The sequence below is a fragment of the Bacillus rossius genome, chromosome 18, assembly GCF_032445375.1.
Source record: "Bacillus rossius redtenbacheri isolate Brsri chromosome 18, Brsri_v3, whole genome shotgun sequence".
Classification (NCBI taxonomy): Eukaryota; Metazoa; Arthropoda; class Insecta; order Phasmatodea; family Bacillidae; genus Bacillus; species Bacillus rossius.
Genome location: NC_086345.1, coordinates 24,420,156 through 24,433,765, shown reverse-complemented (window position 1 = coordinate 24,433,765; position 13,610 = coordinate 24,420,156). Strand labels below are relative to the sequence as shown.

Genomic DNA, 13,610 nt, shown 5'->3' with positions numbered 1-13,610 from the left:
GCTTTTCCAAATTCCTACTGGTTTTTTTTAGAAGTTCCCATTTATAGCTTACATTACAATACTTGTGCATCGATGCTGTGGTTTTCCATACAAAGAACGTGTAAATGTTGTATTTGGATATTGTATTGCAGTGGTAGGTAAATATAAATTTAAAAAAAAAAAAAAAAAAATGTTACTCCTTACTGTGAATTCAAATCCAACCGTCAAATCTGACAGGGATTTTTTTTTTTAATGCATAAAATATAATTTTGTGTATCAAACATAATAATTCGTTTTTGTATATCAGGTTACGTGCTATAGCACGAAACAAATCGGCGCCTTGCACCTCTATACTGCTGAATAAAATCAGTGTGAAGGGTTGATGCTTGATTTAGATGCATTTCCACTGCATCACAAAATCCAAATACATTATATATACATGTTCTTTGTATAACAGCATTGATGCACAGGTATTGTAATGTAAGCTATAAACTGCGATTTCTCAGAAACCAGTAGGGATATCAAGACTTTGTTTTCAGGTTAAATATAGGAACGTCTCTTAGTGTCCGAAAAAAAAAATAGGTATTTTAAATTTTATTATTACTCATACTATACATATAATTTGTACTGTCAAAGTAATACGGCCACATGTCAAAAGTAGAAACTTTTAACTCAATTAAATAAGAAGCATATTATTGCAATAACATGGTTAAATTTCAGACTTGCGTCCATCGCAACATCGTGTTTTGACCGTTATTTTTCAAAATTCATGTATGGCCTTATTACATTGGTAAGATTAGCAGATGTTTCCATTGGCGATCTTAACTCAATTTCACATTTTTTTTTTAGATATGGCTCTATTACTTTGACAGTGCGATATATGGAGGAGAAATGAAGATAAAGGTGTAACACAAGTCCATTGAGTGCTTTCAAGAATCTGTACCGTGTTCAAAACATTTTTCTGAATTTTTTTTAGCCCTTTTTTTCTATAGAAATACTGTTTGTAAACTAAATAAAATAGGTACTGCATATACGACTAGGATATCTTGAGCAATTTTCAAATATTAATGTATTTCGAAGCCCTTAAAATGGGGAAAAGGCAAGTGATAAACATTTCTTCATTTATAATGTTGCAATAAACAAGGGCATTGAGAAAGGACCTAAGGTATTTAGACACATTTTGTATGCATCTTCAATGATCGGATAGCTGTGTAGTGTGAGTAATGTTAATTAGTGAAAAAAAGTTATACAGAACATTGGCTGTGTAACCACAGGCAGAACGGTCTATAAATATAAATAAAAAATTTAAAAAATACTATTTAAATATTATGACTTTCCAACCTCATCTATCAAATAAAAAATTAGAAATTACAAGAATATTGTGTCTGCTGCAATCACTCACCATTACCAACATAACTCCAACTTTAAAAAAAAAAAAAGTATTTTGGTTTATTGCAATATGCTGACTGTTTTAACTCATAGAGAATATTGTTCAAATAAACACATAATAAATACAAATACCTATTGATGTTAACAGATATGGCTGTGTTCAGAAATAAACATACATTCATTGTTAAGTAAACAACCCAATTTATTTGATTGTCAAGCATTCTTTAAAAACTCATACGTAATTGTCAATCATACTTTTAAAAAGTCATACACAATTGTCAAGTATACTTTAAAAGCTTGGACATTATAAAAATGACACAACCAGGAAGTTGTATGAATAATTAAAGAGTATCTCTATGCATGCTAGATTAAAAAAAAGACAACCTAAACAACTTATAATGGCCCTGCCTATTTGAGCTCGCATACAGAGGGCAGAACTTTAAAAGAAACCACACAATTTTGAGAAATGCGCTAGATATCCTAGGGGTGACTGTTTATGGAAAGCATTTTAAGGGCAGATGAGTAAGTTATGTTTGTGTATTTGGTTTCTAAAGTGTTTTTAGGAGAGGTGAAAATGGTTATAAAAAATGTGGGTAAATATTTACATGGGCGGTATTTCCGAAAAATAATGTTAAAAATCCGAAAATACCTGTGTATAATGCTCTTCAACTTCCTCTTTTCATTAAAAGCGGCGGAGATTAGAAATTCCAAATACTTTAGGAGATATCGAATTTTTAAATTTCTTCATATGTAGTTGAGCGGTATTTGCGAAAAAAAAATGTTAAAAATCCGAAAATACCTTTATTATATGCTCTTCAACTTCCTCTTTTCATTAAAAGCGGCGGAGATTAGAAATTCCAAATACTTTAGGAGATATCGAATTTTTAAATTTCAGCACAAAACCAGCGCATTCCTGTGGCGTGCGTGCACCATTGTTTCTTGTTTACGTACGAGTATTTTTTTTTTATTGGATAATGATGTCACGTGATTGTTCGTGATAGGCCAGAATTCAAATTAACTAATACGTGATTATTTAGTTCAATTATTGTTTAAAACGGTGTTTAATTACCGCCTCCAACTTAGGTGAGTTTTTAACGTTTCTAATTTTAAAGTCTTATTTGTTATTTTGATATTGTTGCGCAAGTAATAAGTAACAAAAAAATTTACCTCAGTTACTGTACATCCTTTGTTACGGGTTTGTTAGGTAAGGTCAGTTACATTATAAATAATTTAAAACTAAGGAATAATTAAAATTAATTCACATTATTTTTAATATCACCTTAGTTTGAAAGTATTTATAATGTAACTGACCTGACCTAATCGACCATTTTAGTTTACTGTTCACCCTTTGTCCGGGTTTGTTTGGTCAGGTCAGTTACATTATAAATATTTTAAAACTAAACAGCCATTAAAATTAATTCACAAAATAATTTTTAATGTCGGCTTAGTTTGAAAGTATTAATAATGTAACTGACCTGACCTAATCAACCATTTTATTAATTACGCATTCACGATTCACGTATTCACGTCTCACGAACACACGGAAAAATAACAAAAATGGCGCCGCTCGAATGGTTCCACAGGTCTTGTATTGCAAAATTAAAAAATTCGATATCTCCTAAAGTATTTGGAATTTCTTATCTCCGCCGCTTTTAATGAAAAGAGGAAGTTGAAGAGCATATCATAAAGGTATTTTCGGATTTTTAACATTTTTTTTTTTGCAAATACCGCTCAACTACATATGATGAAATTTAAAAATTCGATATCTCCTAACGTATTTGGAATTTCTTACCTCCGCCACTTTTAATGAAAAGAGGAAGTTAAAGAGCATAAAATAAAGGTATTTTCGGATTTTTAACATTTTTTTTCGGAAATACCGCCCAAGTAAATATTTACCAAAATGTGTTTCCAAGGTACGTTTCAGACATAAAACTTGTAGTACATATTTTGAAACCTCTCAAGAGACTTGTATTACATATTTTATCTTCATGTCTCCACCATATAGTGTTATGATCAATGTTGGGAAAAAAAATTTTTTTTAAATGAATCTGGTGATTTATTACATTAGTAGAGACCTGAAAAATTCACGGGTTCATTTCGTGTTATGCTAAAATTCAAATAATTATACCTTAGTGCTGCTTCTGCCATTGGTCCACTGTTAATCTGGAGAACTGACGGCAAATTAGAGACCCTCACTCGCAGAAGTGTCTAATCATAGGCCACCCAGTCGTGATGGCTCACAAGTCAGCAGCCAATGAACAGTTGGCATTTGCCTGGGTGTGGAGTCTATCCTGGAGGTCATTGATTCCGCAAATTTTTCCGGTCTCTAGATACATTAGTTATTTTGGTTCTCGGCATGTTTAGATGAAAGCCACACAACATCCTGCTTTCTGCCACTCATGTTGAACCAGAAAAGTTGTAACATCAAAGAACTGAAGTCTAGCAAATCTGCACAGAAAGGGTATTTCCCCACAGGAGAAGGATTCTTCATAGAAAATGGGTGTTTACCACATAAAGGGGTTTCACAGTGCAGTCAGGGATTTCCCAAAATACAATTATTTAATATAAAAATTTCATTTATCCCCCCTTTTTTTTCTAACACCTTTGACTAATTACTAATTAATGTAATTTTACAGGAGAATTTAGCTGTGTATAATTTGACTCATTCAGATAATTTAAATGATAGGTTTCCATAATTCATAAAATAAAAAAATTTTAATAAGCAAACTGTTGTTATGAGAGTGGAATTTGACCTCTCATTAAACATATATATTTTTAAAAATAAATTTGGTTTTAAAAAAAACACTGTGATTTAAATCAGCCAAACCTAGTTCTTATTATTTTTAAATTTGTCACAGTTGTTCCGTGCACGACGAGAAGACTGCGCGCCAGTCCAGAGGAGACACCGCGCTAGAAGCACCAGCGAGCGTCACGCTTATCATCCCGCCTCGCTGACACAGATACACACACCCTGACGAGGCCTAAAGTTTCTTTCAACACGCCTGACTGAATACTTGTTTTTTGTTTCGTAAGTTGAGATTTTCAAAATTCTGATATGTTTTTTTTTTAATTTCCGTTTGAGGCGTTGCAGTGGCGTGTATTACGAGCGTAAATGAGTATGTTCCGTCTGTGCACTAACCATATGAACCGCAGGTGCACCAACTAGTAAATAATTAATAAAAGAAATATATTAATAAATGAATAAATATAAAGCAAAAATTTATTGTTATTTATGTGTATTGTGTGTTTGCAGGCGGGCATCCAGAATCCTGCTCCAGCTCGTAAAGAACTCGACGTGATGGTTGAAGATGCAGAGAAAAGGGAAATATCCTGTTGTTCCTCGAAACCATGGCAGGTGAGTTGCCCGTCTGTGCCTGCGAACTCTCACGCCCGTTCGGCAGTGACGCACGAGTGGAGACGGCTGTCGCGGATTCGGAGTATCCGCGACGGCATACGTGTAGCTTTGCCCAGCTCTTCCGTTTACGCTGCTGCTCTGTGCGACCGATAAAGCCGAGCGTTTGGCCGCGGGGCCAGCCACGTTTGCCTGCGTTTGTGATACATTACGAAGAATTTAAAATGCAATATATTTTAACCTCGACTATGTTAAATTCTCGTTAAAAAAAAAAAAATATTTGTCAATTTGTTTAGTGCCCCGTACTCAGTGGAAGCTGCAGGTGGACAGTGAAACAAAAATATCTTGTGCGTCCAGATTTGTTTCCATTTCATTGGGGACTGGGCATTGGTTTGATAATTTTTTTTTTATACTTTCTTCAGTATGGAGCAAGATATTGCTGACTGTCGGATACAAGCGGTTCTGGGTTCGAGTCCAGGGTAATAATTTGGGGAACTTCATTTTGTCTAATTCGTCACAAAAATGTGTAAATTAATTCAGTACACTTGAGGAAAATCTGGAAAACCCCAGGAAATTTAAAAGGTGTCTTCATAACCGGGGAGAGATGGTTAAAGGGGGAGTTTATTAAATTATTTTGCTTCTAATACTTCATATTTTTGCTAATGGATTGAAATAAATTTGAAAATTATTAATGGTAAATCTTTTATGAAAGGGTTTCTATACTAAACAAGACCTTATTTAATTGTTTTTATAAACTTGGAGGAATTTTGTATATCAGTCCTATCTTATACAGTAAGCATGAAATTTTGTAGTATACAGTTTTGGATTGAATCAATTTATGTAGCCTTTTATCGGAAAACTCTTTATTTTTAGTATATGATTAAAAGAAAACGATTTTATAAATTCATATAAATGTAGGTTCTTCAGGGTTTTGGGAAAACCAAACTTTCATTTATTTATGTACTACATACATACTAAAATTATAGTGTTATAATTCAAATGCTACATAATACATAATTTACACCACATGATTGTATGTTTTCAAATGTTAGAACTGACATAAAAAAATTGCCTTTTATTTTTTAGTAGAAAAAAAGCTTTTTTTATGACATTTACAATCCCGTGCAAAATAATTGAAAGTACAGCCCCTTAAATTAACTAATACTGGATTGGTAATTAGTTTTAATGTTGTGTGTTCGTTCACTGTCTTTTAAAACCCAGTCTGTATTCTAATCACAGATTCTTTGTATCGTTCGAAAACCTGTACTTTTCACGATTGGTCGAGACGTAGTGACGACATCCGTACAGTCGCTAAGGTCGCAGTCCCTTTCGTCCGTGTGCACCGCGAATGTCGGTGCAGACAAGTGACGATTGTCTGTTTACAGGATGCCGCAACCAGAGTTTCCTTCGACTGCCGCGCGGCAGTGGCCCGCTACTGTGCACCCTCCGGGGCTGGACGGAGGGGAAGCGGCGGGAGCGATGACCGGCAAACGGAGCAGCCCTGACTACCGCTACGCCCCCACGCCGAGCGAGACGTCGTCCTGACGACTCAGAGGAGCAGTTGCCAGAGGCGGGCAGCGGGGAAGCAGCTACGGGGTGAGAACAGCCCCTTCGCCCCGGCCGCCAAGGCCCAAACCCCACCCCCCTGAGTTCGAGAGCCGAGCCCCAACCCGCATCAGGGACAGGCGGAAAGGGCATCGGTAATGGAAACGGTCAATGAATCACCCTTGCACTGATTTACTTATCCGAAGTACGTTAATGTCGAATAGTTATTCACCTGGTCACAATCGGTAATGCATATTTTTTTTTTTTTTTTTTTTTTTTAAGTTTGATCAAATAGTGGTTTTGTATTACTATACTAGCAGCGTTGGGAATAATAGCAATGCTAACTTGTGTTTTGGGCGGGAGAAGATTTTTTATGGTCAGCTTGACAAGTATTTTATATCGCAAGCCATTACTCTCTTAACCTATTGAACATTGGCGTAAATAATTAATTATATTATGTTTTTTTGATCATTTTTAGTATGTATTTGGTTAGGTTTCCCGTTTCGATTGAATGTTGCCATGTGTTTTTTTGCCGTTATTTTTCACAAGTTCATGTGTTTAAGTAAGTTGTTAATTTATTTAATTACAATGTTTAAAATCAGTTAAAATGCATTATCACCAACTTTACTTGTTGGTAAAGTTTTCAAGTGTAGTTTTTAATTTTTACTTTCTTGTTTTGTCACTATCCTTTTGTTTGAAAGCATGAAAGCATGATGATGCAATGTGATGGTAAAATTACATGAGCGTAAGGGAGAGACAAATGGATGTCCCCCGCAGAAAGTGAGAAGTCGAGGACAAAATGTATCATCAAAATTGGAAAGATGCAGAGAAGGGAAATCCCCCTAGTTATATGTATGCAGTCTTTTTTCATGGCTTGTACTCTTGTGCTTTGATTGGCCGATTTTTGAAAGTGTGTATTAAGCTTGTTTGTGATTTGTTGTGGGGTCATGTGTACTATCTCCCTCCTTTTTTGAATGGAGGTAGTCAGTTTGTGATCGTGGTGCCTTTCGGTAGTGGTCAGGCTATAGCTTTAAAAAATAATGTGATAATGTAGTGAGTAAAAGCAAATTTCGCGGCACCAGTTGATAAACATTTTCAGAATAGAATTTGTTGACTGCAGTTGTCGGTGTTAAGCCTCTAATGAGGCAAACATGAGTCATAGTCAAAGTATGGAAGTACTTGGCTGGTACCATGAGTTCGTGCGAAATCATGGGATTTGATAGCAGTAATGAATAACCTTTTCACAAATCATTTTGTTGCCATTTTAAACACAATTATTTTTAATTTTTTTTCTTCCAGCAAGAAACTTTTATTTTAGCTTTATGCACAATGTGGAACTATGTTGTGGTCGGAAGATGGCTGCCTTTTTGGGAATGTGAATGTTTGGTTCAATGATAATAAAAAGCAGTAAAAATTGGTCCCTTATTCTTGAGAGTCATTATTTTCACAGTGAATCATTTATAGCAACGTTTTTACGAAAATTTGAACAGCATTTTTTGAACCTAACAAATTTAAAGTTTTTTTTTATGTGTCTGCAACTGACCAATCTTGAGCTAGCTGGGGGGTCTGGTTTTGTAACAACTGGTAGTATAGTACCTATATTAATGTTCTCTTGCAAGATAACTTGGGACAAGATTTAATGGTTTTACTGTTAGTTCAACTTGGTTTGTAAAAGAGGAAATTTCTGCGTTATTGTTTTTATTCATAAAAAATTGTGTATCATTTAACAAATATGAAACTAAAATAATTCTTAATACTTTTTCCAACAAAATATTTTTATTTTGACCGACACATGATGCACTTATACATTAAAATCATTTGTATTAAGAATGTCAAAAAGAACTACCCAGAAAAATAAAAATAAGTGTGCATATTTTTGAGTGTTCAATTGAAAAACGTGCCGTGATTAATTTAAAACATGTAACTAATAAGATTATGTATATTAATCATTTCCAATCCATTCAGTTTAGACATTCTGGTACTAAGGTCATGCATTAAATTTTGGCGATTTGAGCTAATTTATGTTGAAAGGCTGATTGATTTCATGTTTTAAGTTGAATGGTGCATTAACTTGCATTTTGATTTTACATGTGGTATTAACATGCTTTGCGGTGTAATGCAAGTTTTATTGCATTTCACCATATGATCTTGTCCCTGGTTATTAGTAATAGAAAACTTAATAAATTTTGAGCGGTTTGTAAATGACGCATTAACGCCTGGAGCTATACATGCGGTCTGGCGAACTAGCTATGCGGCCTGCCTAAGAATGCACTGAAGTCGGATGAGCATTTCTGTTTCCAGAGTAAATTTCTTAAATGGTACCTTCAGCAGAGAAAAAAATGCAGTTTTTCAGGATCACATTTAAGCAGATTCTTGATAGCATTAGAGGGAAATACATTACACCAGTTTCCGCCCCACCGCCGCTTCGTTCTGCCGATCCGTGCCGAGGAAATAAAAAATAAAAATGTAGTGTTTGAACTGATTAAGTGATTAACCACTTGGGCCTTATATGTAACTTCATTCGATGAAAATAGCGAAATAACCATGAAGAGACCACCGTTTAGTTTTTAGAAATAATCTACTTTATTTAAACAAAAAGAAAAAGAAATAAATATTTTTTATGAGCAAGTTTTATGCTTCCGAGTTAGATGTTTCAAAGCTTTGCAACAAATGTGAAGCTTCACATCGGATGCTTTACATCACTACCAAAGATCCTAAATAAAATTAATAGCAAATTTTCTGGCATTGTCAGATTGAATATTAAAATAGCTTCGATTGATTTGTGTTGTCGAAGTATCGCACAGGCCTAGCAAGATATCTCTAACACGGCACGTCCAGCGTTGACCATCACTATTGCTGTATTTTTGATAGTCAGGTATAGTTTGAACGATAATACTAAAGAAAGATAAATGTTCAACACAGTATTATTTAAAACTATTTTTAACTAGCTACTTTGTTCGAGGCATGTTCAGAAAGTAATAATCTTATTTTATATAATATATTAGTACTTGAATTTTTTAGTCTCTATTAGTGTCTCTATTCATGTTTCAATAAGCAACTAACTGGTTGTCAACAAACAAATGAAAACAAGCTAAAAATAAGAGTGAAGAAAGGAGATGTTATGTTCCATTTATAAAATTAAATATCTGCCTAGCATGCTTTTCTTTGAATGTGTTATTTTGTGTAATTTAGTAAATTTATAAAAAAAAATTTAACCCAAAATGTGTTTTCTCTTGCATTGGTTCGGAATCTGTAAATCTGCAACAATATCGACATATTTGCATTTGTGATATTGGCAAAATTTTGTGAATCTGTAACAGCTCTACTCCCAAGTGTGGAGTTTTAACTTTCCCAAATTACTTTATGGTTTGAGCAGAACATAATGATTGGAGCAGTCCACAACGTACCCATAACATCTAACCAAAGATCAAAGATAACTGCAGTGAAAGGTCTATGTTCTGGCATTCCATGTCTCTGCGTATTCTGTAATTCGGAACCAATCGAGCCTCTACATTCAGATTCCGGCTTTTTACATTGGCAGCAATGTCGCAACACTGCGCTGCTGGCTGTTTTAGTTTCGCTCATATCGTTACCGTCAGTTCTTTTCCAGAATGGTTTTTTTTAGAGGAGATATTAATCAGCGATGCAACTAGATACCACAGATATTTTTAAACAGTAATGGAAATTATGGATGTTTCTCAATTAATCTGCATCAACATAAAAAAAACTACTCTCTCACACCCACATGCACATTGCTGTTAAATTAAACTTATTAAGCGAATCCTCGTGGCATTGCGCTGTTCTGGATTCTGTGGTTATTGCTTGCGGTGTGGCTTGATTTCTAGGTATTCTCGAACTGTATCTGTATCGTCACTCCGTTACATTTCCGAAACCTAGGTAGGTTAGCGAGCATTATTAATCTATTGCCCATATTGCTCTCTGAAGTAACAAAGTTTCTTTAACTACGTGTAGGACGTGTTTCAATGCAAGTAGGAAAAATGTGAGCAAGTCAGTACTCGCCAAAGATGTGCAACATCTAACCACGGTAACGAGTGATCTCATGTTGCAAATACACTTATAATAACAAAATTTAACATAGAATATATCTGTGACCCGGATTATTTTTTCGAGCCCAGCGTGGTGATGTTGCAGGAGCGTGCCGTGAACATGGTTCTCGCAAGTGGACGCCAACTTCGGGGCCAGGCTGTGCGAAGGTTTGCTGTGCCAGCAAGCCAAGGCCAGGCTCTAGGCGCGCCGCGCACAGCGCTCGGGGCGCACGGAACACAAGAGTTGCCCGACGTTCCAACACCCGTCAGTGCCACCGTCAAAGTTTATATTCCTGCGTGCCTTCTCACTGAACACTTCTATTCCATTTTGGGTTGTGGACACATCATTTGTAATGAAGGTAGGTTTTCTTAACAAGAGATAAATACTGAGTTTGGTTTACTAACATACATTTTATTAAAATGTAGGACGTAAGAGATGCAATTCTAGATGTGTGAAAATGATTTCTCTGAAATAAGAAAAAAAATACATATATAGTGGATATTAAAGATAAAATATTTCTTTTCTTTATTTTTTCATTTTGATATATTTGTATGTTAAATGACAGAGTTGAAAGCCGTTAAAACCGAGAGTTAGATGTTAACTGTTCTGTGGGCGATATGCATGGTAGGATCGCTTGCATTTCGATTTTTTGGTTGTGTTCTGTTATTGCTGAACAGATGTCACAATATTTTATATTATTTCTGAAAAATAAGTATGTATTGTGTTTTAAACACAAAGTTTGATGTGGATTTTTTTTTTTGTTTCATATAATGAGTAGAATTTCAATTTGTACAAATTTGGCCCTCATTTTCGAATCCCAAAGATATCCTCAAATTGATCTGTTGAATTAAAATCGAGGGTCAAAAATTATATAAGGCATAAAAAATAAGAAATATTTATCTATTATGGTTTAAAATTCAACTGTAAATGTTTCATATATGAAGTTTCCTGAATCAGTACATAAGTTAACTATGCTTATGTTACTTTATTAGTCTTTGTATTGACATAAATTTGTTAATGATATGAGTTATCCTTAGAAATTTAGTGGGGGGGGGGGGGGAAATCCTCATTTTTTAAATTCTAGGATTGACAGGTTTGAATGTTTTTTATGTTTAAAATTCAGCTTGAATTTCATTCAAATCGAAGCTGTTTTTGGTAAATGCAAAAATTATGGAAGTTTTTTGTGGTGTTTTAGGTTCAATATTTTGCCAACTCCTTAATTAAGCAGTGTTATTAAAAATGAAATCATGAAATGAGATCTTAACTTGTAGCCGCGAGGGAGTGGCCGCGCGCCCAGTTGTGTCCTTGTTGCTCGCGTGAGCGTGGTACGGTGTGTTGCAGTCGCCAGTAGCGTTCCGGAGCGTTCCGGACGACATGAGCGGGATCGCGGGGTTCTCCCCCGGGCTCTGCGTAGCTCGAGACATCTCGGGCAGCGCCTGCCAGCTCGCCGTGAACGGCGTCCCATATGCCAGCCCTGCCCCTCTCGGTGGATCCCGTGCTGTGTGACTTCACCACCCTTTCTCTCTCTCTCTCTCTCTCCTGTACCACCTTATTTCCTCTCTCCATCCCTTCTTGTTTCGCTGCATAAAAAAGAACAGTTTTCCGAAATTGAAACCCACGTGGTAAATTTCATCAAAGAGAAGAGAGGAGACGGAATTCCAATTTCACGAGTCGTAATGAAATAAAAAAAACCGAGATACTGCTCGTGAACTGAACATTCCACGGACTAGCTCCAAGGCGAGCAAAGAATTAAAGTGGAAATGGAAAAAAAATTGCCCTGCAGAAAAAAAGTAAGAATTCATTGACACATGTCCTGCAGTTTTTTTTCCCCTGTTGCGACTAAACTTGTTGGTACGTACTTTGATGGATATGTTGGCAGGGATGGTAGACCGCGCGCGAGATGAGCTGCTGAAGCCCAGCGCTGGTGGTGTTTTGCCGTGCCGTGCCGTGCCTGCGGCGCGGAGTTCTCGGTGACGTGCGGCGACGAGGGAGTCGTGGGCCGGAGCTCACGGGTATCAGGAAGTCACGGAGAAGTAAGGAAACTGAAGGAATGGTCGCTGCAAATTTCAGAACTATCTGTGATGTCATCCAGAGGCATAAAAGGGGGGGGGGGGGTTGGTTGTGAGAGGGGAAAGCAAAAAAAAAAGTGTAATTTTTAGATTGAGGGAGAAGTGAGAAAAAGGGTGGAGCCATTGGTCGGATTCGGCCAACAGCCAGTCACAACATAGAATTAAATAAAAATTGATAAAGAGAGGAAGAAGGGGCTGATCCACTGGTGGGGGGTGTATGGGAAAGAGGGGAGAACAGAGATTAAATATTTCATGGGTTAGTTGTGTGGAAATCGTCTGTAAGAAATGTTTTAAGTTATACATATAACATAATGAAATACTGTCTACCAGATTAAAAGAATAAAATTTTTCCAGACTATTTTGTTTTTCATGACCATGTGTAAGCTTTTTCTTAACTCTTGACAGCCAGCTTTCTACGCTTGAAACAACCATGGAAATATGGCACACTTGCGCACACGTGTATTAGTTTTGATTGTGTGTGCACATGAGCATTTATTATATTTTTTTATTATTATTTTTTTTATTGTTGATTGGATTAAACATAGCTAATTCTGGATGAAAGCCACGTTTCTGAAAATGAACAATAACAGTTTTTAAAATGTTAATAGTTTACCATTTTAACATTTTGGTGTAAATATTAGAAATTTGTGATATCGTGAGAATGGCCTGTTAGGTTAGCAATATTTAAAATGCTGTAAAATAGTTTCATTGGTTGGTTAGGAATTACCAATTCAAGATGTAGTAACATAACATAACCAATTGCTGTTATTATTTTATTATGTTTGTAATTTAGCAAACCTAACCCAATCTGTCGTTCAAGCTATTTTTAAGTAATTTTTTTTTATATAGAATATGGAAGTCAATCTAAACATCTTTCCCATGTGCTTTAATTCTATAGTATGTGCTACGAAGCAGCATGCATGAGCTGCGAACTTCATAACTGTTCTGGCCTCGGAATGGACTGGCTTGAATGTAGCGCTTAAGGGCTAGTTTACCTTGCACCTACCGTGCTGCGTTACTGGCAAGTCATGTGGTTAAATTCAGATGTTGAGGTTGGCAGTGAAATACAAAACACTAAGTTCATCTTTCGAAATTTTTTAGCTATGCCTTTGTTTTTATAGCACATTCGCATTGACCAACTTGTGTTCGCAGGTTCCTGTTGGCGGGACTGGACACGTCAACAGGCGGGGTGACGAATTGCGACAGCAAGGCTGGGTTTATAAACCAGG

General features: G+C 35.9%; 1 long non-coding RNA gene across 6 annotated transcripts in view; it reads left to right on the top strand.

The window, feature by feature from the left end:
- The window catches only part of LOC134541277 (uncharacterized), a 19,721-nt gene extending 6,111 nt beyond the window's left edge, over positions 1-13,610 (top strand). Inside the window, exons 2-8 of one of the 6 annotated variants that reach the window (XR_010076586.1) lie at positions 4,227-4,396; positions 4,622-4,723; positions 6,106-6,316; positions 10,418-10,670; positions 11,654-12,102; positions 12,192-12,345; positions 13,534-13,610. This is a non-coding gene — a long non-coding RNA (uncharacterized LOC134541277). Of the gene's footprint in view, positions 1-1,411; positions 3,058-4,226; positions 4,397-4,621; positions 4,724-6,105; positions 6,317-10,417; positions 12,346-13,533 lie in introns of those variants that run through there. The other 5 variants (XR_010076589.1, XR_010076587.1, XR_010076590.1 and 2 more) reach the window with 5 other exon arrangements.